The sequence below is a fragment of the Triturus cristatus genome, chromosome 4_1, assembly GCF_964204655.1.
Source record: "Triturus cristatus chromosome 4_1, aTriCri1.1, whole genome shotgun sequence".
Classification (NCBI taxonomy): domain Eukaryota; kingdom Metazoa; phylum Chordata; class Amphibia; order Caudata; family Salamandridae; genus Triturus; species Triturus cristatus.
The window spans coordinates 120,581,045-120,605,430 of NC_140585.1; the positions used below are offsets into that span (position 1 = coordinate 120,581,045).

General features: G+C 35.1%; 28 non-coding genes across 28 annotated transcripts; all 28 read left to right on the plus strand.

Annotated features, from left to right (window-relative positions):
* The first annotated feature begins 175 nt into the window (after positions 1–175).
* On the plus strand, positions 176–247 carry TRNAD-GUC (transfer RNA aspartic acid (anticodon GUC)). Its single transcript has one exon. It is a non-coding gene; the product is annotated as a tRNA-Asp (tRNA).
* A 630-nt stretch (positions 248–877) lies between these two features.
* On the plus strand, positions 878–949 carry TRNAD-GUC (transfer RNA aspartic acid (anticodon GUC)). The gene has a single exon. It is a non-coding gene; the product is annotated as a tRNA-Asp (tRNA).
* Positions 950–2,310: 1,361 nt separating this feature from the next.
* On the plus strand, positions 2,311–2,382 carry TRNAD-GUC (transfer RNA aspartic acid (anticodon GUC)). The gene has a single exon. It is a non-coding gene; the product is annotated as a tRNA-Asp (tRNA).
* A 1,336-nt stretch (positions 2,383–3,718) lies between these two features.
* On the plus strand, positions 3,719–3,790 carry TRNAD-GUC (transfer RNA aspartic acid (anticodon GUC)). The gene has a single exon. It is a non-coding gene; the product is annotated as a tRNA-Asp (tRNA).
* A 642-nt stretch (positions 3,791–4,432) lies between these two features.
* On the plus strand, positions 4,433–4,504 carry TRNAD-GUC (transfer RNA aspartic acid (anticodon GUC)). The gene has a single exon. It is a non-coding gene; the product is annotated as a tRNA-Asp (tRNA).
* A 632-nt stretch (positions 4,505–5,136) lies between these two features.
* TRNAD-GUC (transfer RNA aspartic acid (anticodon GUC)) lies at positions 5,137–5,208 on the plus strand. The gene has a single exon. It is a non-coding gene; the product is annotated as a tRNA-Asp (tRNA).
* Positions 5,209–5,842: 634 nt separating this feature from the next.
* On the plus strand, positions 5,843–5,914 carry TRNAD-GUC (transfer RNA aspartic acid (anticodon GUC)). The gene has a single exon. It is a non-coding gene; the product is annotated as a tRNA-Asp (tRNA).
* A 630-nt stretch (positions 5,915–6,544) lies between these two features.
* On the plus strand, positions 6,545–6,616 carry TRNAD-GUC (transfer RNA aspartic acid (anticodon GUC)). The gene has a single exon. It is a non-coding gene; the product is annotated as a tRNA-Asp (tRNA).
* Positions 6,617–7,262: 646 nt separating this feature from the next.
* On the plus strand, positions 7,263–7,334 carry TRNAD-GUC (transfer RNA aspartic acid (anticodon GUC)). Its single transcript has one exon. It is a non-coding gene; the product is annotated as a tRNA-Asp (tRNA).
* Positions 7,335–8,668: 1,334 nt separating this feature from the next.
* On the plus strand, positions 8,669–8,740 carry TRNAD-GUC (transfer RNA aspartic acid (anticodon GUC)). The gene has a single exon. It is a non-coding gene; the product is annotated as a tRNA-Asp (tRNA).
* A 656-nt stretch (positions 8,741–9,396) lies between these two features.
* TRNAD-GUC (transfer RNA aspartic acid (anticodon GUC)) lies at positions 9,397–9,468 on the plus strand. Its single transcript has one exon. It is a non-coding gene; the product is annotated as a tRNA-Asp (tRNA).
* Positions 9,469–10,096: 628 nt separating this feature from the next.
* On the plus strand, positions 10,097–10,168 carry TRNAD-GUC (transfer RNA aspartic acid (anticodon GUC)). The gene has a single exon. It is a non-coding gene; the product is annotated as a tRNA-Asp (tRNA).
* Positions 10,169–10,800: 632 nt separating this feature from the next.
* TRNAD-GUC (transfer RNA aspartic acid (anticodon GUC)) lies at positions 10,801–10,872 on the plus strand. Its single transcript has one exon. It is a non-coding gene; the product is annotated as a tRNA-Asp (tRNA).
* Positions 10,873–11,512: 640 nt separating this feature from the next.
* On the plus strand, positions 11,513–11,584 carry TRNAD-GUC (transfer RNA aspartic acid (anticodon GUC)). The gene has a single exon. It is a non-coding gene; the product is annotated as a tRNA-Asp (tRNA).
* Positions 11,585–12,226: 642 nt separating this feature from the next.
* TRNAD-GUC (transfer RNA aspartic acid (anticodon GUC)) lies at positions 12,227–12,298 on the plus strand. Its single transcript has one exon. It is a non-coding gene; the product is annotated as a tRNA-Asp (tRNA).
* A 628-nt stretch (positions 12,299–12,926) lies between these two features.
* Positions 12,927–12,998, plus strand: TRNAD-GUC (transfer RNA aspartic acid (anticodon GUC)). Its single transcript has one exon. It is a non-coding gene; the product is annotated as a tRNA-Asp (tRNA).
* A 628-nt stretch (positions 12,999–13,626) lies between these two features.
* On the plus strand, positions 13,627–13,698 carry TRNAD-GUC (transfer RNA aspartic acid (anticodon GUC)). Its single transcript has one exon. It is a non-coding gene; the product is annotated as a tRNA-Asp (tRNA).
* Positions 13,699–15,027: 1,329 nt separating this feature from the next.
* On the plus strand, positions 15,028–15,099 carry TRNAD-GUC (transfer RNA aspartic acid (anticodon GUC)). Its single transcript has one exon. It is a non-coding gene; the product is annotated as a tRNA-Asp (tRNA).
* Positions 15,100–15,751: 652 nt separating this feature from the next.
* TRNAD-GUC (transfer RNA aspartic acid (anticodon GUC)) lies at positions 15,752–15,823 on the plus strand. Its single transcript has one exon. It is a non-coding gene; the product is annotated as a tRNA-Asp (tRNA).
* Positions 15,824–16,451: 628 nt separating this feature from the next.
* Positions 16,452–16,523, plus strand: TRNAD-GUC (transfer RNA aspartic acid (anticodon GUC)). Its single transcript has one exon. It is a non-coding gene; the product is annotated as a tRNA-Asp (tRNA).
* A 625-nt stretch (positions 16,524–17,148) lies between these two features.
* Positions 17,149–17,220, plus strand: TRNAD-GUC (transfer RNA aspartic acid (anticodon GUC)). The gene has a single exon. It is a non-coding gene; the product is annotated as a tRNA-Asp (tRNA).
* A 1,361-nt stretch (positions 17,221–18,581) lies between these two features.
* On the plus strand, positions 18,582–18,653 carry TRNAD-GUC (transfer RNA aspartic acid (anticodon GUC)). The gene has a single exon. It is a non-coding gene; the product is annotated as a tRNA-Asp (tRNA).
* Positions 18,654–19,989: 1,336 nt separating this feature from the next.
* Positions 19,990–20,061, plus strand: TRNAD-GUC (transfer RNA aspartic acid (anticodon GUC)). The gene has a single exon. It is a non-coding gene; the product is annotated as a tRNA-Asp (tRNA).
* Positions 20,062–20,703: 642 nt separating this feature from the next.
* On the plus strand, positions 20,704–20,775 carry TRNAD-GUC (transfer RNA aspartic acid (anticodon GUC)). The gene has a single exon. It is a non-coding gene; the product is annotated as a tRNA-Asp (tRNA).
* Positions 20,776–21,407: 632 nt separating this feature from the next.
* On the plus strand, positions 21,408–21,479 carry TRNAD-GUC (transfer RNA aspartic acid (anticodon GUC)). Its single transcript has one exon. It is a non-coding gene; the product is annotated as a tRNA-Asp (tRNA).
* A 634-nt stretch (positions 21,480–22,113) lies between these two features.
* Positions 22,114–22,185, plus strand: TRNAD-GUC (transfer RNA aspartic acid (anticodon GUC)). Its single transcript has one exon. It is a non-coding gene; the product is annotated as a tRNA-Asp (tRNA).
* A 630-nt stretch (positions 22,186–22,815) lies between these two features.
* TRNAD-GUC (transfer RNA aspartic acid (anticodon GUC)) lies at positions 22,816–22,887 on the plus strand. Its single transcript has one exon. It is a non-coding gene; the product is annotated as a tRNA-Asp (tRNA).
* Positions 22,888–23,533: 646 nt separating this feature from the next.
* Positions 23,534–23,605, plus strand: TRNAD-GUC (transfer RNA aspartic acid (anticodon GUC)). The gene has a single exon. It is a non-coding gene; the product is annotated as a tRNA-Asp (tRNA).
* The last annotated feature ends 781 nt before the right edge of the window (positions 23,606–24,386 follow it).

Genomic DNA, 24,386 nt, shown 5'->3' on the forward strand with positions numbered 1-24,386 from the left:
TTTCTTATTAAAGCAGATTATTTTTGGCTAGGAATTTCTGATTTGTAATCATTTATGAAAAAAGATTGCTTCTCCTAACCAAAAGAAGCAAAGCTGCCTATTACAATACTGTGAATTCATTGAGGGCATGCCCTAACCTCATGGAGGTGAGCACTGTTGAACTGAAGCCAATATGTCCTCGTTAGTATAGTGGTCAGTATCCCCGCCTGTCACGCGGGAGACCGGGGTTCAATTCCCCGACGGGGAGACGATTCCTTTTATTCGCACAATTAAATAAAATGATGTACTTAATAACATTGTAAACTATATTTGTCATTATCCTTGTCTATTACGATTGAGATAAACGTTGAATTCAGTGATGGCCAAATTGCTTACAGATGTGTTAACTAAAAGTCAGAATATGCTCTGAATATTTCAATCTGCACAGACCATACCATCAAAAACAATTTACATCTATAATCTAATGGAAAATGGAATGAAGCAGTGGGGAATCTTATGCTTCTGCTCAACTCTAGGGGCTAGATTTAGAAGTGGAGTGGATGCTTTTTGTTAGTAGTGACCCCTGGTGGTAAGTGGTTATAAGCTGCAAATGGTAAAGTGAGCTGATTGTATATATATATATATATATATATATACATATACATAGATAGATAGAAAGATAGATAGACAGATCGATAGATAGGTATTTATTTTAATCAATCATTTCTTATTAAAGCAGATTATTTTTGGCTAGGAATTTCTGATTTGTAATCATTTATGAAAAAAGATTGCTTCTCCTAACCAAAAGAAGCAAAGCTGCCTATTACAATACTGTGAATTGATTGAGGGCATGCCCTAACCTCATGGAGGTGAGCACTGTTGAACTGAAGCCAATATGTCCTCGTTAGTATAGTGGTCAGTATCCCCGCCTGTCACGCGGGAGACCGGGGTTCAATTCCCCGACGGGGAGACGGTTCCTTTTATTCACACAATTAAATAAAATGATGTACTTAATAACATTGTAAACTATATTTGTCATTATCCTTGTCTATTACGATTGAGATAAACGTTGAATTCAGTGATGGCCAAATTGCTTACAGATGTGTTAACTAAAAGTCAGAATATGCTCTGAATATTTCAATCTGCACAGACCATACCATCAAAAACAATTTACATCTATAATCTAATGGAAATGGAATGAAGCAGTGGGGAATCTTATGCTTCTGCTCAACTCTAGGGGCTAGATTTAGAAGTGGAGTGGATGCTTTTTGTTAGTAGTGACCCCTGGTGGTAAATGGTTATAAGCTGCAAATGGTAAAGTGAGCTGATTGTATATATATATATATATATATATATATATATACATAGATAGATAGAAAGATAGATAGACAGATCGATAGATAGGTATTTATTTTAATCAATCATTTCTTATTAAAGCAGATTATTTTTGGCTAGGAATTTCTGATTTGTAATCATTTATGAAAAAAGATTGCTTCTCCTAACCAAAGGAAGCAAAGCTGCCTATTACAATACTGTGAATTGATTGAGGGCATGCCCTAACCTCATGGAGGTGAGCACTGTTGAACTGAAGCCAATATGTCCTCGTTAGTATAGTGTTCAGTATCCCCGCCTGTCACGCGGGAGACCGGGGTTCAATTCCCCGACGGGGAGACGATTCCTTTTATTCACACAATTAAATAAAATGATGTACTTAATAACATTGTAAACTATATTTGTCATTATCCTTCTCTATTACGATTGAGATAAACGTTGAATTCAGTGATGGCCAAATTGCTTACAGATGTGTTAACTAAAAGTCAGAATATGCTCTGAATATTTCAATCTGCACAGACCATACCATCAAAAACAATTTACATCTGTAATCTAATGGAAAATGGAATGAAGCAGTGGGGAATCTTATGCTTCTGCTCAACTCTAGGGGCTGGATTTAGAAGTGGAGTGGATGCTTTTTGTTAGTAGTGACCCCTGGTGGTAAATGGTTATAAGCTGCAAATGTTAAAGTGAGCTGATTGTATATATATATATATATATATATATATATATATATATATATATATATATATATATACATATACATAGATAGATAGAAAGATAGATAGACAGATCGATAAATAGGTATTTATTTTAATCAATCATTTCTTATTAAAGCAGATTATTTTTGGCTAGGAATTTCTGATTTGTAATCATTTATGAAAAAAGATTACTTCTCCTAACCAAAAGAAGCAAAGCTGCCTATTACAATACTGTGAATTGATTGAGGGCATGCCCTAACCTCATGAAGGTGAGCACTGTTGAACTGAAGCCAATATGTCCTCGTTAGTATAGTGGTCAGTATCCCCGCCTGTCACGCGGGAGACCGGGGTTCAATTCCCCGACGGGGAGACGATTCCTTTTATTCACACAATTAAATAAAATGATGTACTTAATAACATTGTAAACTATATTTGTCATTATCCTTGTCTATTACGATTGAGATAAACGTTGAATTCAGTGATGGCCAAATTGCTTACAGATGTGTTAACTAAAAGTCAGAATATGCTCTGAATATTTCAATCTGCACAGACCATACCATCAAAAACAATTTACATCTATAATCTAATGGAAAATGGAATGAAGCAGTGGGGAATCTTATGCTTCTGCTCAACTCTAGGGGCTAGATTTAGAAGTGGAGTGGATGCTTTTTGTTAATAGTGACCCCTGGTGGTAAATGGTTATAAGCTGCAAATGGTAAAGTGAGCTGATTGTATATATCTATATATATATATATACATATACATATACATAGATAGATAGAAAGATAGATAGACAGATCGATAAATAGGTATTTATTTTAATCAATCATTTCTTATTAAAGCAGATTATTTTTGGCTAGGAATTTCTGATTTGTAATCATTTATGAAAAAAGATTGCTTCTCCTAACCAAAAGAAGCAAAGCTGCCTATTACAATACTGTGAATTGATTGAGGGCATGCCCTAACCTCATGGAGGTGAGCACTGTTGAACTGAAGCCAATATGTCCTCGTTAGTATAGTGGTCAGTATCCCCGCCTGTCACGCGGGAGACTGGGGTTCAATTCCCCGACGGGGAGACGATTCCTTTTATTCACACAATTAAATAAAATGCTGTACTTAATAACATTGTAAACTATATTTGTCATTATCCTTGTCTATTATGATTGAGATAAACGTTGAATTCAGTGATGGCCAAATTGCTTACAGATGTGTTAACTAAAAGTCAGAATATGCTCTGAATATTTCAATCTGCACAGACCATACCATCAAAAACAATTTACATCTATAATCTAATGGAAAATGGAATGAAGCAGTGGGGAATCTTATGCTTCTGCTCAACTCTAGGGGCTAGATTTAGAAGTGGAGTGGATGCTTTTTGTTAGTAGTGACCCCTGGTGGTAAGTGGTTATAAGCTGCAAATGGTAAAGTGAGCTGATTGTATATATATATATATATATATATATACATATACATAGATAGATAGAAAGATAGATAGACAGATCGATAGATAGGTATTTATTTTAATCAATCATTTCTCATTAAAGCAGATTATTTTTGGCTAGGAATTTCTGATTTGTAATCATTTATGAAAAAAGATTGCTTCTCCTAACCAAAGGAAGCAAAGCTGCCTATTACAATACTGTGAATTGATTGAGGGCATGCCCTAACCTCATGGAGGTGAGCACTGTTGAACTGAAGCCAATATGTCCTCGTTAGTATAGTGGTCAGTATCCCCGCCTGTCACGCGGGAGACCGGGGTTCAATTCCCCGACGGGGAGACGATTCCTTTTATTCACACAATTAAATAAAATGATGTACTTAATAACATTGTAAACTATATTTGTCATTATCCTTGTCTATTACGATTGAGATAAACGTTGAATTCAGTGATGGCCAAATTGCTTACAGATGTGTTAACTAAAAGTCAGAATATGCTCTGAATATTTCAATCTGCACAGACCATACCATCAAAAACAATTTACATCTGTAATCTAATGGAAAATGGAATGAAGCAGTGGGGAATCTTATGCTTCTGCTCAACTCTAGGGGCTGGATTTAGAAGTGGAGTGGATGCTTTTTGTTAGTAGTGACCCCTGGTGGTAAATGGTTATAAGCTGCAAATGGTAAAGTGAGCTGATTGTATATATATATATATATATATATATATATATATATATACATATACATAGATAGATAGAAAGATAGATAGACAGATCGATAGATAGGTATTTATTTTAATCAATCATTTCTTATTAAAGCAGATTATTTTTGGCTAGGAATTTCTGATTTGTAATCATTTATGAAAAAAGATTGCTTCGCCTAACCAAAAGAAGCAAAGCTGCCTATTACAATACTGTGAATTGATTGAGGGCATGCCCTAACCTCATGGAGGTGAGCACTGTTGAACTGAAGCCAATATGTCCTCGTTAGTATAGTGGTCAGTATCCCCGCCTGTCACGCGGGAGACCGGGGTTCAATTCCCCGACGGGGAGACGATTCCTTTTATTCACACTATTAAATAAAAAGATGTACTTAATAACATTGTAAACTATATTTGTCATTATCCTTGTCTATTACGATTGAGATACACGTTGAATTCAGTGATGGCCAAATTGCTTACAGATGTGTTAACTAAAAGTCAGAATATGCTCTGAATATTTCAATCTGCACAGACCATACCATCAAAAACAATTTACATCTATAATCTAATGGAAAATGGAATGAAGCAGTGGGGAATCTTATGCTTCTGCTCAACTCTAGGGGCTAGATTTAGAAGTGGAGTGGATGCTTTTTGTTAGTAGTGACCCCTGGTGGTAAGTGGTTATAAGCTGCAAATGGTAAAGTGAGCTGATTGTATATATATATATATATATATATATATACATATACATAGATAGATAGAAAGATAGATAGACAGATCGATAAATAGGTATTTATTTTAATCAATCATTTCTTATTAAAGCAGATTATTTTTGGCTAGGAATTTCTGATTTGTAATCATTTATGAAAAAAGATTACTTCTCCTAACCAAAAGAAGCAAAGCTGCCTATTACAATACTGTGAATTGATTGAGGGCATGCCCTAACCTCATGAAGGTGAGCACTGTTGAACTGAAGCCAATATGTCCTCGTTAGTATAGTGGTCAGTATCCCCGCCTGTCACGCGGGAGACCGGGGTTCAATTCCCCGACGGGGAGACGATTCCTTTTATTCACACAATTAAATAAAATGATGTACTTAATAACATTGTAAACTATATTTGTCATTATCCTTGTCTATTACGATTGAGATAAACGTTGAATTCAGTGATGGCCAAATTGCTTACAGATGAGTTAACTAAAAGTCAGAATATGCTCTGAATATTTCAATCTGCACAGACCATACCATCAAAAACAATTTACATCTATAATCTAATGGAAAATGGAATGAAGCAGTGGGGAATCTTATGCTTCTGCTCAACTCTAGGGGCTAGATTTAGAAGTGGAGTGGATGCTTTTTGTTAATAGTGACCCCTGGTGGTAAATGGTTATAAGCTGCAAATGGTAAAGTGAGCTGATTGTATATATCTATATATATATATATACATATACATATACATAGATAGATAGAAAGATAGATAGACAGATCGATAAATAGGTATTTATTTTAATCAATCATTTCTTATTAAAGCAGATTATTTTTGGCTAGGAATTTCTGATTTGTAATCATTTATGAAAAAAGATTGCTTCTCCTAACCAAAAGAAGCAAAGCTGCCTATTACAATACTGTGAATTGATTGAGGGCATGCCCTAACCTCATGGAGGTGAGCACTGTTGAACTGAAGCCAATATGTCCTCGTTAGTATAGTGGTCAGTATCCCCGCCTGTCACGCGGGAGACCGGGGTTCAATTCCCCGACGGGGAGATGATTCCTTTTATTCACACAATTAAATAAAATGCTGTACTTAATAACATTGTAAACTATATTTGTCATTATCCTTGTCTATTATGATTGAGATAAACGTTGAATTCAGTGATGGCCAAATTGCTTACAGATGTGTTAACTAAAAGTCAGAATATGCTCTGAATATTTCAATCTGCACAGACCATACCATCAAAAACAATTTACATCTATAATCTAATGGAAAATGGAATGAAGCAGTGGGGAATCTTATGCTTCTGCTCAACTCTAGGGGCTAGATTTAGAAGTGGAGTGGATGCTTTTTGTTAGTAGTGACCCCTGGTGGTAAGTGGTTATAAGCTGCAAATGGTAAAGTGAGCTGATTGTATATATATATATATATATATATATACATATACATAGATAGATAGAAAGATAGATAGACAGATCGATAGATAGGTATTTATTTTAATCAATCATTTCTCATTAAAGCAGATTATTTTTGGCTAGGAATTTCTGATTTGTAATCATTTATGAAAAAAGATTGCTTCTCCTAACCAAAGGAAGCAAAGCTGCCTATTACAATACTGTGAATTGATTGAGGGCATGCCCTAACCTCATGGAGGTGAGCACTGTTGAACTGAAGCCAATATGTCCTCGTTAGTATAGTGGTCAGTATCCCCGCCTGTCACGCGGGAGACCGGGGTTCAATTCCCCGACGGGGAGACGATTCCTTTTATTCACACAATTAAATAAAATGATGTACTTAATAACATTGTAAACTATATTTGTCATTATCCTTGTCTATTACGATTGAGATAAACGTTGAATTCAGTGATGGCCAAATTGCTTACAGATGTGTTAACTAAAAGTCAGAATATGCTCTGAATATTTCAATCTGCACAGACCATACCATCAAAAACAATTTACATCTGTAATCTAATGGAAAATGGAATGAAGCAGTGGGGAATCTTATGCTTCTGCTCAACTCTAGGGGCTGGATTTAGAAGTGGAGTGGATGCTTTTTGTTAGTAGTGACCCCTGGTGGTAAATGGTTATAAGCTGCAAATGGTAAAGTGAGCTGATTGTATATATATATATATATATATATATATATATATATATATATACATATACATAGATAGATAGAAAGATAGATAGACAGATCGATAGATAGGTATTTATTTTAATCAATCATTTCTTATTAAAGCAGATTATTTTTGGCTAGGAATTTCTGATTTGTAATCATTTATGAAAAAAGATTGCTTCGCCTAACCAAAAGAAGCAAAGCTGCCTATTACAATACTGTGAATTGATTGAGGGCATGCCCTAACCTCATGGAGGTGAGCACTGTTGAACTGAAGCCAATATGTCCTCGTTAGTATAGTGGTCAGTATCCCCGCCTGTCACGCGGGAGACCGGGGTTCAATTCCCCGACGGGGAGACGATTCCTTTTATTCACACTATTAAATAAAAAGATGTACTTAATAACATTGTAAACTATATTTGTCATTATCCTTGTCTATTACGATTGAGATAAACGTTGAATTCAGTGATGGCCAAATTGCTTACAGATGTGTTAACTAAAAGTCAGAATATGCTCTGAATATTTCAATCTGCACAGACCATACCATCAAAAACAATTTACATCTATAATCTAATGGAAAATGGAATGAAGCAGTGGGGAATCTTATGCTTCTGCTCAACTCTAGGGGCTAGATTTAGAAGTGGAGTGGATGCTTTTTGTTAGTAGTGACCCCTGGTGGTAAGTGGTTATAAGCTGCAAATGGTAAAGTGAGCTGATTGTATATATATATATATATATATATATATACATATACATAGATAGATAGAAAGATAGATAGACAGATCGATAAATAGGTATTTATTTTAATCAATCATTTCTTATTAAAGCAGATTATTTTTGGCTAGGAATTTCTGATTTGTAATCATTTATGAAAAAAGATTGCTTCTCCTAACCAAAAGAAGCAAAGCTGCCTATTACAATACTGTGAATTCATTGAGGGCATGCCCTAACCTCATGGAGGTGAGCACTGTTGAACTGAAGCCAATATGTCCTCGTTAGTATAGTGGTCAGTATCCACGCCTGTCACGCGGGAGACCGGGGTTCAATTCCCCGACGGGGAGACGATTCCTTTTATTCGCACAATTAAATAAAATGATGTACTTAATAACATTGTAAACTATATTTGTCATTATCCTTGTCTATTACGATTGAGATAAACGTTGAATTCAGTGATGGCCAAATTGCTTACAGATGTGTTAACTAAAAGTCAGAATATGCTCTGAATATTTCAATCTGCACAGACCATACCATCAAAAACAATTTACATCTATAATCTAATGGAAAATGGAATGAAGCAGTGGGGAATCTTATGCTTCTGCTCAACTCTAGGGGCTAGATTTAGAAGTGGAGTGGATGCTTTTTGTTAGTAGTGACCCCTGGTGGTAAGTGGTTATAAGCTGCAAATGGTAAAGTGAGCTGATTGTATATATATATATATATATATATATACATATACATAGATAGATAGAAAGATAGATAGACAGATCGATAGATAGGTATTTATTTTAATCAATCATTTCTTATTAAAGCAGATTATTTTTGGCTAGGAATTTCTGATTTGTAATCATTTATGAAAAAAGATTGCTTCTCCTAACCAAAAGAAGCAAAGCTGCCTATTACAATACTGTGAATTGATTGAGGGCATGCCCTAACCTCATGGAGGTGAGCACTGTTGAACTGAAGCCAATATGTCCTCGTTAGTATAGTGGTCAGTATCCCCGCCTGTCACGCGGGAGACCGGGGTTCAATTCCCCGACGGGGAGACGATTCCTTTTATTCACACAATTAAATAAAATGATGTACTTAATAACATTGTAAACTATATTTGTCATTATCCTTCTCTATTACGATTGAGATAAACGTTGAATTCAGTGATGGCCAAATTGCTTACAGATGTGTTAACTAAAAGTCAGAATATGCTCTGAATATTTCAATCTGCACAGACCATACCATCAAAAACAATTTACATCTGTAATCTAATGGAAAATGGAATGAAGCAGTGGGGAATCTTATGCTTCTGCTCAACTCTAGGGGCTGGATTTAGAAGTGGAGTGGATGCTTTTTGTTAGTAGTGACCCCTGGTGGTAAATGGTTATAAGCTGCAAATGTTAAAGTGAGCTGATTGTATATATATATATATATATATATATATATATATATATATATATATATATATACATATACATAGATAGATAGAAAGATAGATAGACAGATCGATAAATAGGTATTTATTTTAATCAATCATTTCTTATTAAAGCAGATTATTTTTGGCTAGGAATTTCTGATTTGTAATCATTTATGAAAAAAGATTACTTCTCCTAACCAAAAGAAGCAAAGCTGCCTATTACAATACTGTGAATTGATTGAGGGCATGCCCTAACCTCATGAAGGTGAGCACTGTTGAACTGAAGCCAATATGTCCTCGTTAGTATAGTGGTCAGTATCCCCGCCTGTCACGCGGGAGACCGGGGTTCAATTCCCCGACGGGGAGACGATTCCTTTTATTCACACAATTAAATAAAATGATGTACTTATTAACATTGTAAACTATATTTGTCATTATCCTTGTCTATTACGATTGAGATAAACGTTGAATTCAGTGATGGCCAAATTGCTTACAGATGTGTTAACTAAAAGTCAGAATATGCTCTGAATATTTCAATCTGCACAGACCATACCATCAAAAACAATTTACATCTATAATCTAATGGAAAATGGAATGAAGCAGTGGGGAATCTTATGCTTCTGCTCAACTCTAGGGGCTAGATTTAGAAGTGGAGTGGATGCTTTTTGTTAATAGTGACCCCTGGTGGTAAATGGTTATAAGCTGCAAATGGTAAAGTGAGCTGATTGTATATATCTATATATATATATATACATATACATAGATAGATAGAAAGATAGATAGACAGATCGATAAATAGGTATTTATTTTAATCAATCATTTCTTATTAAAGCAGATTATTTTTGGCTAGGAATTTCTGATTTGTAATCATTTATGAAAAAAGATTGCTTCTCCTAACCAAAAGAAGCAAAGCTGCCTATTACAATACTGTGAATTGATTGAGGGCATGCCCTAACCTCATGGAGGTGAGCACTGTTGAACTGAAGCCAATATGTCCTCGTTAGTATAGTGGTCAGTATCCCCGCCTGTCACGCGGGAGACCGGGGTTCAATTCCCCGACGGGGAGACGATTCCTTTTATTCACACAATTAAATAAAATGCTGTACTTAATAACATTGTAAACTATATTTGTCATTATCCTTGTCTATTATGATTGAGATAAACGTTGAATTCAGTGATGGCCAAATTGCTTACAGATGTGTTAACTAAAAGTCAGAATATGCTCTGAATATTTCAATCTGCACAGACCATACCATCAAAAACAATTTACATCTATAATCTAATGGAAAATGGAATGAAGCAGTGGGGAATCTTATGCTTCTGCTCAACTCTAGGGGCTAGATTTAGAAGTGGAGTGGATGCTTTTTGTTAGTAGTGACCCCTGGTGGTAAGTGGTTATAAGCTGCAAATGGTAAAGTGAGCTGATTGTATATATATATATATATATATATATATACATATACATAGATAGATAGAAAGATAGATAGACAGATCGATAGATAGGTATTTATTTTAATCAATCATTTCTTATTAAAGCAGATTATTTTTGGCTAGGAATTTCTGATTTGTAATCATTTATGAAAAAAGATTGCTTCTCCTAACCAAAGGAAGCAAAGCTGCCTATTACAATACTGTGAATTGATTGAGGGCATGCCCTAACCTCATGGAGGTGAGCACTGTTGAACTGAAGCCAATATGTCCTCGTTAGTATAGTGGTCAGTATCCCCGCCTGTCACGCGGGAGACCGGGGTTCAATTCCCCGACGGGGAGACGATTCCTTTTATTCACACAATTAAATAAAATGATGTACTTAATAACATTGTAAACTATATTTGTCATTATCCTTGTCTATTACGATTGAGATAAACGTTGAATTCAGTGATGGCCAAATTGCTTACAGATGTGTTAACTAAAAGTCAGAATATGCTCTGAATATTTCAATCTGCACAGACCATACCATCAAAAACAATTTACATCTGTAATCTAATGGAAAATGGAATGAAGCAGTGGGGAATCTTATGCTTCTGCTCAACTCTAGGGGCTGGATTTAGAAGTGGAGTGGATGCTTTTTGTTAGTAGTGACCCCTGGTGGTAAATGGTTATAAGCTGCAAATGGTAAAGTGAGCTGATTGTATATATATATATATATATATATATATATATATATACATATACATAGATAGATAGAAAGATAGATAGACAGATCGATAGATAGGTATTTATTTTAATCAATCATTTCTTATTAAAGCAGATTATTTTTGGCTAGGAATTTCTGATTTGTAATCATTTATGAAAAAAGATTGCTTCGCCTAACCAAAAGAAGCAAAGCTGCCTATTACAATACTGTGAATTGATTGAGGGCATGCCCTAACCTCATGGAGGTGAGCACTGTTGAACTGAAGCCAATATGTCCTCGTTAGTATAGTGGTCAGTATCCCCGCCTGTCACGCGGGAGACCGGGGTTCAATTCCCCGACGGGGAGACGATTCCTTTTATTCACACTATTAAATAAAAAGATGTACTTAATAACATTGTAAACTATATTTGTCATTATCCTTGTCTATTACGATTGAGATAAACGTTGAATTCAGTGATGGCCAAATTGCTTACAGATGTGTTAACTAAAAGTCAGAATATGCTCTGAATATTTCAATCTGCACAGACCATACCATCAAAAACAATTTACATCTGTAATCTAATGGAAAATGGAATGAAGCAGTGGGGAATCTTATGCTTCTGCTCAACTCTAGGGGCTGGATTTAGAAGTGGAGTGGATGCTTTTTGTTAGTAGTGACCCCTGGTGGTAAATGGTTATAAGCTGCAAATGTTAAAGTGAGCTGATTGTATATATATATATATATATATATATATATATATATATACATATACATAGATAGATAGAAAGATAGATAGACAGATCGATAAATAGGTATTTATTTTAATCAATCATTTCTTATTAAAGCAGATTATTTTTGGCTAGGAATTTCTGATTTGTAATCATTTATGAAAAAAGATTACTTCTCCTAACCAAAAGAAGCAAAGCTGCCTATTACAATACTGTGAATTGATTGAGGGCATGCCCTAACCTCATGAAGGTGAGCACTGTTGAACTGAAGCCAATATGTCCTCGTTAGTATAGTGGTCAGTATCCCCGCCTGTCACGCGGGAGACCGGGGTTCAATTCCCCGACGGGGAGACGATTCCTTTTATTCACACAATTAAATAAAATGATGTACTTAATAACATTGTAAACTATATTTGTCATTATCCTTGTCTATTACGATTGAGATAAACGTTGAATTCAGTGATGGCCAAATTGCTTACAGATGTGTTAACTAAAAGTCAGAATATGCTCTGAATATTTCAATCTGCACAGACCATACCATCAAAAACAATTTACATCTATAATCTAATGGAAAATGGAATGAAGCAGTGGGGAATCTTATGCTTCTGCTCAACTCTAGGGGCTAGATTTAGAAGTGGAGTGGATGCTTTTTGTTAATAGTGACCCCTGGTGGTAAATGGTTATAAGCTGCAAATGGTAAAGTGAGCTGATTGTATATATCTATATATATATATATACATATACATAGATAGATAGAAAGATAGATAGACAGATCGATAAATAGGTATTTATTTTAATCAATCATTTCTTATTAAAGCAGATTATTTTTGGCTAGGAATTTCTGATTTGTAATCATTTATGAAAAAAGATTGCTTCTCCTAACCAAAAGAAGCAAAGCTGCCTATTACAATACTGTGAATTCATTGAGGGCATGCCCTAACCTCATGGAGGTGAGCACTGTTGAACTGAAGCCAATATGTCCTCGTTAGTATAGTGGTCAGTATCCCCGCCTGTCACGCGGGAGACCGGGGTTCAATTCCCCGACGGGGAGACGATTCCTTTTATTCACACAATTAAATAAAATGATGTACTTAATAACATTGTAAACTATATTTGTCATTATCCTTGTCTATTACGATTGAGATAAACGTTGAATTCAGTGATGGCCAAATTGCTTACAGATGTGTTAACTAAAAGTCAGAATATGCTCTGAATATTTCAATCTGCACAGACCATACCATCAAAAACAATTTACATCTGTAATCTAATGGAAAATGGAATGAAGCAGTGGGGAATCTTATGCTTCTGCTCAACTCTAGGGGCTGGATTTAGAAGTGGAGTGGATGCTTTTTGTTAGTAGTGACCCCTGGTGGTAAATGGTTATAAGCTGCAAATGGTAAAGTGAGCTGATTGTATATATATATATATATATATATATATATACATAGATAGATAGAAAGATAGATAGACAGATCGATAGATAGGTATTTATTTTAATCAATCATTTCTTATTAAAGCAGATTATTTTTGGCTAGGAATTTCTGATTTGTAATCATTTATGAAAAAAGATTGCTTCGCCTAACCAAAAGAAGCAAAGCTGCCTATTACAATACTGTGAATTGATTGAGGGCATGCCCTAACCTCATGGAGGTGAGCACTGTTGAACTGAAGCCAATATGTCCTCGTTAGTATAGTGGTCAGTATCCCCGCCTGTCACGCGGGAGACCGGGGTTCAATTCCCCGACGGGGAGACGATTCCTTTTATTCACACTATTAAATAAAAAGATGTACTTAATAACATTGTAAACTATATTTGTCATTATCCTTGTCTATTACGATTGAGATAAACGTTGAATTCAGTGATGGCCAAATTGCTTACAGATGTGTTAACTAAAAGTCAGAATATGCTCTGAATATTTCAATCTGCACAGACCATACCATCAAAAACAATTTACATCTATAATCTAATGGAAATGGAATGAAGCAGTGGGGAATCTTATGCTTCTGCTCAACTCTAGGGGCTAGATTTAGAAGTGGAGTGGATGCTTTTTGTTAGTAGTGACCCCTGGTGGTAAATGGTTATAAGCTGCAAATGGTAAAGTGAGCTGATTGTATATATATATATATATATATATACATATACATAGATAGATAGAAAGATAGATAGACAGATCGATAAATAGGTATTTATTTTAATCAATCATTTCTTATTAAAGCAGATTATTTTTGGCTAGGAATTTCTGATTTGTAATCATTTATGAAAAAAGATTGCTTCTCCTAACCAAAAGAAGCAAAGCTGCCTATTACAATACTGTGAATTCATTGAAGGCATGCCCTAACCTCATGGAGGTGAGCACTGTTGAACTGAAGCCAATATGTCCTCGTTAGTATAGTGGTCAGTATCCCCGCCTGTCACGCGGGAGACCGGGGTTCAATTCCCCGACGGTGAGACGATTCCTTTTATTCGCACAATTAAATAAAATGATGTACTTAATAACATTGTAAACTATATTTGTCATTATCCTTGTCTATTACGATTGAGATAAACGTTGAATTCAGTGATGGCCAAATTGCTTACAGATGTGTTAACTAAAAGTCAGAATATGCTCTGAATATTTCAATCTGCACAGACCATACCATCAAAAACAATTTACATCTATAATCTAATGGAAAATGGAATGAAGCAGTGGGGAATCTTATGCTTCTGCTCAACTCTAGGGGCTAGATTTAGAAGTGGAGTGGATGCTTTTTGTTAGTAGTGACCCCTGGTGGTAAGTGGTTATAAGCTGCAAATGGTAAAGTGAGCTGATTGTATATATATATATATATATATATATACATATACATAGATAGATAGAAAGATAGATAGACAGATCGATAGATAGGTATTTATTTTAATCAATCATTTCTTATTAAAGCAGATTATTTTTGGCTAGGAATTTCTGATTTGTAATCATTTATGAAAAAAGATTGCTTCTCCTAACCAAAAGAAGCAAAGCTGCCTATTACAATACTGTGAATTGATTGAGGGCATGCCCTAACCTCATGGAGGTGAGCACTGTTGAACTGAAGCCAATATGTCCTCGTTAGTATAGTGGTCAGTATCCCCGCCTGTCACGCGGGAGACCGGGGTTCAATTCCCCGACGGGGAGACGATTCCTTTTATTCACACAATTAAATAAAATGATGTACTTAATAACATTGTAAACTATATTTGTCATTATCCTTCTCTATTACGATTGAGATAAACGTTGAATTCAGTGATGGCCAAATTGCTTACAGATGTGTTAACTAAAAGTCAGAATATGCTCTGAATATTTCAATCTGCACAGACCATACCATCAAAAACAATTTACATCTGTAATCTAATGGAAAATGGAATGAAGCAGTGGGGAATCTTATGCTTCTGCTCAACTCTAGGGGCTGGATTTAGAAGTGGAGTGGATGCTTTTTGTTAGTAGTGACCCCTGGTGGTAAATGGTTATAAGCTGCAAATGTTAAAGTGAGCTGATTGTATATATATATATATATATATATATATATATATATATATATATATATACATATACATAGATAGATAGAAAGATAGATAGACAGATCGATAAATAGGTATTTATTTTAATCAATCATTTCTTATTAAAGCAGATTATTTTTGGCTAGGAATTTCTGATTTGTAATCATTTATGAAAAAAGATTACTTCTCCTAACCAAAAGAAGCAAAGCTGCCTATTACAATACTGTGAATTGATTGAGGGCATGCCCTAACCTCATGAAGGTGAGCACTGTTGAACTGAAGCCAATATGTCCTCGTTAGTATAGTGGTCAGTATCCCCGCCTGTCACGCGGGAGACCGGGGTTCAATTCCCCGACGGGGAGACGATTCCTTTTATTCACACAATTAAATAAAATGATGTACTTAATAACATTGTAAACTATATTTGTCATTATCCTTGTCTATTACGATTGAGATAAACGTTGAATTCAGTGATGGCCAAATTGCTTACAGATGTGTTAACTAAAAGTCAGAATATGCTCTGAATATTTCAATCTGCACAGACCATACCATCAAAAACAATTTACATCTATAATCTAATGGAAAATGGAATGAAGCAGTGGGGAATCTTATGCTTCTGCTCAACTCTAGGGGCTAGATTTAGAAGTGGAGTGGATGCTTTTTGTTAATAGTGACCCCTGGTGGTAAATGGTTATAAGCTGCAAATGGTAAAGTGAGCTGATTGTATATATCTATATATATATATATACATATACATAGATAGATAGAAAGATAGATAGACAGATCGATAAATAGGTATTTATTTTAATCAATCATTTCTTATTAAAGCAGATTATTTTTGGCTAGGAATTTCTGATTTGTAATCATTTATGAAAAAAGATTGCTTCTCCTAACCAAAAGAAGCAAAGCTGCCTATTACAATACTGTGAATTGATTGAGGGCATGCCCTAACCTCATGGAGGTGAGCACTGTTGAACTGAAGCCAATATGTCCTCGTTAGTATAGTGGTCAGTATCCCCGCCTGTCACGCGGGAGACCGGGGTTCAATTCCCCGACGGGGAGACGATTCCTTTTATTCACACAATTAAATAAAATGATGTACTTAATAACATTGTAAACTATATTTGTCATTATCCTTGTCTATTACGATTGAGATAAACGTTGAATTCAGTGATGGCCAAATTGCTTACAGATGTGTTAACTAAAAGTCAGAATATGCTCTGAATATTTCAATCTGCACAGACCATACCATCAAAAACAATTTACATCTATAATCTAATGGAAATGGAATGAAGCAGTGGGGAATCTTATGCTTCTGCTCAACTCTAGGGGCTAGATTTAGAAGTGGAGTGGATGCTTTTTGTTAGTAGTGACCCCTGGTGGTAAATGGTTATAAGCTGCAAATGGTAAAGTGAGCTGATTGTATATATATATATATATATATACATATACATAGATAGATAGAAAGATAGATAGACAGATCGATAGATAGGTATTTATTTTAATCAATCATTTCTTATTAAAGCAGATTATTTTTGGCTAGGAATTTCTGATTTGTAATCATTTATGAAAAAAGATTGCTTCTCCTAACCAAAAGAAGCAAAGCTGCCTATTACAATACTGTGAATTGATTGAGGGCATGCCCTAACCTCATGGAGGTGAGCACTGTTGAACTGAAGCCAATATGTCCTCGTTAGTATAGTGGTCAGTATCCCCGCCTGTCACGCGGGAGACCGGGGTTCAATTCCCCGACGGGGAGACGGTTCCTTTTATTCACACAATTAAATAAAATGATGTACTTAATAACATTGTAAACTATATTTGTCATTATCCTTGTCTATTACGATTGAGATAAACGTTGAATTCAGTGATGGCCAAATTGCTTACAGATGTGTTAACTAAAAGTCAGAATATGCTCTGAATATTTCAATCTGCACAGACCATACCATCAAAAACAATTTACATCTATAATCTAATGGAAATGGAATGAAGCAGTGGGGAATCTTATGCTTCTGCTCAACTCTAGGGGCTAGATTTAGAAGTGGAGTGGATGCTTTTTGTTAGTAGTGACCCCTGGTGGTAAATGGTTATAAGCTGCAAATGGTAAAGTGAGCTGATTGTATATATATATATATATATATATATATATATATACATAGATAGATAGAAAGATAGATAGACAGATCGATAGATAGGTATTTATTTTAATCAATCATTTCTTATTAAAGCAGATTATTTTTGGCTAGGAATTTCTGATTTGTAATCATTTATGAAAAAAGATTGCTTCTCCTAACCAAAGGAAGCAAAGCTGCCTATTACAATACTGTGAATTGATTGAGGGCATGCCCTAACCTCATGGAGGTGAGCACTGTTGAACTGAAGCCAATATGTCCTCGTTAGTATAGTGTTCAGTATCCCCGCCTGTCACGCGGGAGACCGGGGTTCAATTCCCCGACGGGGAGACGATTCCTTTTATTCACACAATTAAATAAAATGATGTACTTAATAACATTGTAAACTATATTTGTCATTATCCTTCTCTATTACGATTGAGATAAACGTTGAATTCAGTGATGGCCAAATTGCTTACAGATGTGTTAACTAAAAGTCAGAATATGCTCTGAATATTTCAATCTGCACAGACCATACCATCAAAAACAATTTACATCTGTAATCTAATGGAAAATGGAATGAAGCAGTGGGGAATCTTATGCTTCTGCTCAACTCTAGGGGCTGGATTTAGAAGTGGAGTGGATGCTTTTTGTTAGTAGTGACCCCTGGTGGTAAATGGTTATAAGCTGCAAATGTTAAAGTGAGCTGATTGTATATATATATATATATATATATATATATATATATATATATATATATATATATACATATACATAGATAGATAGAAAGATAGATAGACAGATCGATAAATAGGTATTTATTTTAATCAATCATTTCTTATTAAAGCAGATTATTTTTGGCTAGGAATTTCTGATTTGTAATCATTTATGAAAAAAGATTACTTCTCCTAACCAAAAGAAGCAAAGCTGCCTATTACAATACTGTGAATTGATTGAGGGCATGCCCTAACCTCATGAAGGTGAGCACTGTTGAACTGAAGCCAATATGTCCTCGTTAGTATAGTGGTCAGTATCCCCGCCTGTCACGCGGGAGACCGGGGTTCAATTCCCCGACGGGGAGACGATTCCTTTTATTCACACAATTAAATAAAATGATGTACTTAATAACATTGTAAACTATATTTGTCATTATCCTTGTCTATTACGATTGAGATAAACGTTGAATTCAGTGATGGCCAAATTGCTTACAGATGTGTTAACTAAAAGTCAGAATATGCTCTGAATATTTCAATCTGCACAGACCATACCATCAAAAACAATTTACATCTATAATCTAATGGAAAATGGAATGAAGCAGTGGGGAATCTTATGCTTCTGCTCAACTCTAGGGGCTAGATTTAGAAGTGGAGTGGATGCTTTTTGTTAATAGTGACCCCTGGTGGTAAATGGTTATAAGCTGCAAATGGTAAAGTGAGCTGATTGTATATATCTATATATATATATATACATATACATATACATAGATAGATAGAAAGATAGATAGACAGATCGATAAATAGGTATTTATTTTAATCAATCATTTCTTATTAAAGCAGATTATTTTTGGCTAGGAATTTCTGATTTGTAATCATTTATGAAAAAAGATTGCTTCTCCTAACCAAAAGAAGCAAAGCTGCCTATTACAATACTGTGAATTGATTGAGGGCATGCCCTAACCTCATGGAGGTGAGCACTGTTGAACTGAAGCCAATATGTCCTCGTTAGTATAGTGGTCAGTATCCCCGCCTGTCACGCGGGAGACTGGGGTTCAATTCCCCGACGGGGAGACGATTCCTTTTATTCACACAATTAAATAAAATGCTGTACTTAATAACATTGTAAACTATATTTGTCATTATCCTTGTCTATTATGATTGAGATAAACGTTGAATTCAGTGATGGCCAAATTGCTTACAGATGTGTTAACTAAAAGTCAGAATATGCTCTGAATATTTCAATCTGCACAGACCATACCATCAAAAACAATTTACATCTATAATCTAATGGAAAATGGAATGAAGCAGTGGGGAATCTTATGCTTCTGCTCAACTCTAGGGGCTAGATTTAGAAGTGGAGTGGATGCTTTTTGTTAGTAGTGACCCCTGGTGGTAAGTGGTTATAAGCTGCAAATGGTAAAGTGAGCTGATTGTATATATATATATATATATATATATACATATACATAGATAGATAGAAAGATAGATAGACAGATCGATAGATAGGTATTTATTTTAATCAATCATTTCTCATTAAAGCAGATTATTTTTGGCTAGGAATTTCTGATTTGTAATCATTTATGAAAAAAGATTGCTTCTCCTAACCAAAGGAAGCAAAGCTGCCTATTACAATACTGTGAATTGATTGAGGGCATGCCCTAACCTCATGGAGGTGAGCACTGTTGAACTGAAGCCAATATGTCCTCGTTAGTATAGTGGTCAGTATCCCCGCCTGTCACGCGGGAGACCGGGGTTCAATTCCCCGACGGGGAGACGATTCCTTTTATTCACACAATTAAATAAAATGATGTACTTAATAACATTGTAAACTATATTTGTCATTATCCTTGTCTATTACGATTGAGATAAACGTTGAATTCAGTGATGGCCAAATTGCTTACAGATGTGTTAACTAAAAGTCAGAATATGCTCTGAATATTTCAATCTGCACAGACCATACCATCAAAAACAATTTACATCTGTAATCTAATGGAAAATGGAATGAAGCAGTGGGGAATCTTATGCTTCTGCTCAACTCTAGGGGCTGGATTTAGAAGTGGAGTGGATGCTTTTTGTTAGTAGTGACCCCTGGTGGTAAATGGTTATAAGCTGCAAATGGTAAAGTGAGCTGATTGTATATATATATATATATATATATATATATATATATATACATATACATAGATAGATAGAAAGATAGATAGACAGATCGATAGATAGGTATTTATTTTAATCAATCATTTCTTATTAAAGCAGATTATTTTTGGCTAGGAATTTCTGATTTGTAATCATTTATGAAAAAAGATTGCTTCGCCTAACCAAAAGAAGCAAAGCTGCCTATTACAATACTGTGAATTGATTGAGGGCATGCCCTAACCTCATGGAGGTGAGCACTGTTGAACTGAAGCCAATATGTCCTCGTTAGTATAGTGGTCAGTATCCCCGCCTGTCACGCGGGAGACCGGGGTTCAATTCCCCGACGGGGAGACGATTCCTTTTATTCACACTATTAAATAAAAAGATGTACTTAATAACATTGTAAACTATATTTGTCATTATCCTTGTCTATTACGATTGAGATAAACGTTGAATTCAGTGATGGCCAAATTGCTTACAGATGTGTTAACTAAAAGTCAGAATATGCTCTGAATATTTCAATCTGCACAGACCATACCATCAAAAACAATTTACATCTATAATCTAATGGAAAATGGAATGAAGCAGTGGGGAATCTTATGCTTCTGCTCAACTCTAGGGGCTAGATTTAGAAGTGGAGTGGATGCTTTTTGTTAGTAGTGACCCCTGGTGGTAAGTGGTTATAAGCTGCAAATGGTAAAGTGAGCTGATTGTATATATATATATATATATATATATATACATATACATAGATAGATAGAAAGATAGATAGACAGATCGATAAATAGGTATTTATTTTAATCAATCATTTCTTATTAAAGCAGATTATTTTTGGCTAGGAATTTCTGATTTGTAATCATTTATGAAAAAAGATTACTTCTCCTAACCAAAAGAAGCAAAGCTGCCTATTACAATACTGTGAATTGATTGAGGGCATGCCCTAACCTCATGAAGGTGAGCACTGTTGAACTGAAGCCAATATGTCCTCGTTAGTATAGTGGTCAGTATCCCCGCCTGTCACGCGGGAGACCGGGGTTCAATTCCCCGACGGGGAGACGATTCCTTTTATTCACACAATTAAATAAAATGATGTACTTAATAACATTGTAAACTATATTTGTCATTATCCTTGTCTATTACGATTGAGATAAACGTTGAATTCAGTGATGGCCAAATTGCTTACAGATGAGTTAACTAAAAGTCAGAATATGCTCTGAATATTTCAATCTGCACAGACCATACCATCAAAAACAATTTACATCTATAATCTAATGGAAAATGGAATGAAGCAGTGGGGAATCTTATGCTTCTGCTCAACTCTAGGGGCTAGATTTAGAAGTGGAGTGGATGCTTTTTGTTAATAGTGACCCCTGGTGGTAAATGGTTATAAGCTGCAAATGGTAAAGTGAGCTGATTGTATATATCTATATATATATATATACATATACATATACATAGATAGATAGAAAGATAGATAGACAGATCGATAAATAGGTATTTATTTTAATCAATCATTTCTTATTAAAGCAGATTATTTTTGGCTAGGAATTTCTGATTTGTAATCATTTATGAAAAAAGATTGCTTCTCCTAACCAAAAGAAGCAAAGCTGCCTATTACAATACTGTGAATTGATTGAGGGCATGCCCTAACCTCATGGAGGTGAGCACTGTTGAACTGAAGCCAATATGTCCTCGTTAGTATAGTGGTCAGTATCCCCGCCTGTCACGCGGGAGACCGGGGTTCAATTCCCCGACGGGGAGACGATTCCTTTTATTCACACAATTAAATAAAATGCTGTACTTAATAACATTGTAAACTATATTTGTCATTATCCTTGTCTATTATGATTGAGATAAACGTTGAATTCAGTGATGGCCAAATTGCTTACAGATGTGTTAACTAAAAGTCAGAATATGCTCTGAATATTTCAATCTGCACAGACCATACCATCAAAAACAATTTACATCTATAATCTAATGGAAAATGGAATGAAGCAGTGGGGAATCTTATGCTTCTGCTCAACTCTAGGGGCTAGATTTAGAAGTGGAGTGGATGCTTTTTGTTAGTAGTGACCCCTGGTGGTAAGTGGTTATAAGCTGCAAATGGTAAAGTGAGCTGATTGTATATATATATATATATATATATATACATATACATAGATAGATAGAAAGATAGATAGACAGATCGATAGATAGGTATTTATTTTAATCAATCATTTCTCATTAAAGCAGATTATTTTTGGCTAGGAATTTCTGATTTGTAATCATTTATGAAAAAAGATTGCTTCTCCTAACCAAAGGAAGCAAAGCTGCCTATTACAATACTGTGAATTGATTGAGGGCATGCCCTAACCTCATGGAGGTGAGCACTGTTGAACTGAAGCCAATATGTCCTCGTTAGTATAGTGGTCAGTATCCCCGCCTGTCACGCGGGAGACCGGGGTTCAATTCCCCGACGGGGAGACGATTCCTTTTATTCACACAATTAAATAAAATGATGTACTTAATAACATTGTAAACTATATTTGTCATTATCCTTGTCTATTACGATTGAGATAAACGTTGAATTCAGTGATGGCCAAATTGCTTACAGATGTGTTAACTAAAAGTCAGAATATGCTCTGAATATTTCAATCTGCACAGACCATACCATCAAAAACAATTTACATCTGTAATCTAATGGAAAATGGAATGAAGCAGTGGGGAATCTTATGCTTCTGCTCAACTCTAGGGGCTGGATTTAGAAGTGGAGTGGATGCTTTTTGTTAGTAGTGACCCCTGGTGGTAAATGGTTATAAGCTGCAAATGGTAAAGTGAGCTGATTGTATATATATATATATATATATATATATATATATATATATATACATATACATAGATAGATAGAAAGATAGATAGACAGATCGATAGATAGGTATTTATTTTAATCAATCATTTCTTATTAAAGCAGATTATTTTTGGCTAGGAATTTCTGATTTGTAATCATTTATGAAAAAAGATTGCTTCGCCTAACCAAAAGAAGCAAAGCTGCCTATTACAATACTGTGAATTGATTGAGGGCATGCCCTAACCTCATGGAGGTGAGCACTGTTGAACTGAAGCCAATATGTCCTCGTTAGTATAGTGGTCAGTATCCCCGCCTGTCACGCGGGAGACCGGGGTTCAATTCCCCGACGGGGAGACGATTCCTTTTATTCACACTATTAAATAAAAAGATGTACTTAATAACATTGTAAACTATATTTGTCATTATCCTTGTCTATTACGATTGAGATAAACGTTGAATTCAGTGATGGCCAAATTGCTTACAGATGTGTTAACTAAAAGTCAGAATATGCTCTGAATATTTCAATCTGCACAGACCATACCATCAAAAACAATTTACATCTATAATCTAATGGAAAATGGAATGAAGCAGTGGGGAATCTTATGCTTCTGCTCAACTCTAGGGGCTAGATTTAGAAGTGGAGTGGATGCTTTTTGTTAGTAGTGACCCCTGGTGGTAAGTGGTTATAAGCTGCAAATGGTAAAGTGAGCTGATTGTATATATATATATATATATATATATATACATATACATAGATAGATAGAAAGATAGATAGACAGATCGATAAATAGGTATTTATTTTAATCAATCATTTCTTATTAAAGCAGATTATTTTTGGCTAGGAATTTCTGATTTGTAATCATTTATGAAAAAAGATTGCTTCTCCTAACCAAAAGAAGCAAAGCTGCCTATTACAATACTGTGAATTCATTGAGGGCATGCCCTAACCTCATGGAGGTGAGCACTGTTGAACTGAAGCCAATATGTCCTCGTTAGTATAGTGGTCAGTATCCACGCCTGTCACGCGGGAGACCGGGGTTCAATTCCCCGACGGGGAGACGATTCCTTTTATTCGCACAATTAAATAAAATGATGTACTTAATAACATTGTAAACTATATTTGTCATTATCCTTG